The 802-nt window shown below is 50.2% G+C and overlaps 1 non-coding gene across 1 annotated transcript; it reads right to left on the bottom strand.

The window, feature by feature from the left end:
- Window positions 1-401: 401 nt before the first annotated feature.
- Window positions 402-592, bottom strand: LOC130344267 (U2 spliceosomal RNA). Its single transcript, XR_008883231.1, has one exon. It is a non-coding gene; the product is annotated as a U2 spliceosomal RNA (small nuclear RNA).
- Window positions 593-802: the final 210 nt, after the last annotated feature.

Here is an 802-nt window from a genome sequence, read left to right as displayed (position 1 = left end):
TTCAACCAGGGAATTAAGGGGTAGGGGTGTGGCGCGATATTGGGGAAGGGATGAGATTTTATATTTCTTCATAAGCATTAATCTTATTTTGTCAATTAGGAACATTCAGCACCCACCCGCTATCAAGGCAGCTGCCTATCATGTCATGCCCTACCTGCACAGGTGTGCTGGCTACTCAAATGATCCAATTAAGGAGGCCATTTAGTCAGCAGCAGCAGAAGTCCTGTGCCTGGACGCTCCAACAGCGGCCAGACACAAGCAGAAGCAGAAGCAGCAGCAGCACCACCTTTTGTTTTTTGGCTGCAGCAGCAGCAGCAGCAAGGCCCACAGGGCTGGCTAGCTGGCTAGCCAGCAAGCAGGTAGCAATGAAAGTAGGAATCTTTCTTTTTAACCCTGTAAGGGGGTGGTGCACTGTACCCGAAGATACTGCCATATCGGGTCAATGCATAGGGCGACGGAAGCAAGCTTCGAAATCGGCCCCCGTTCTCAAAAATCCATTTAATATATGGTCCCCAGATAGGGGACGTATCAGATATTAAACTGATAAGAACAGATACTACACTTGATCTTAGCCAAAAGGCCGAGAAGCGATAACCGTGAAAGGGGCGGGCCCAACAAGGTCCCCTTCATGGGCACTATCACTGCTTGCTGTCAGGGAGGCTGCCAGACAATTTTCCATGCACACTCTGGGCTGGGGGGCAGTCAACCACCAGTACACACAGCAGAACCTAAACCCATACCATTATTGCTAAGCAGCAAGACAGGGGCCCATTGCACTCCCACGGGGCCTTTTTAAATGCAA

This window comes from Hyla sarda, unplaced genomic scaffold (genome assembly GCF_029499605.1).
Source record: "Hyla sarda isolate aHylSar1 unplaced genomic scaffold, aHylSar1.hap1 scaffold_711, whole genome shotgun sequence".
Classification (NCBI taxonomy): domain Eukaryota; kingdom Metazoa; phylum Chordata; class Amphibia; order Anura; family Hylidae; genus Hyla; species Hyla sarda.
This window is presented reverse-complemented; position numbering and strand designations above follow the sequence as displayed.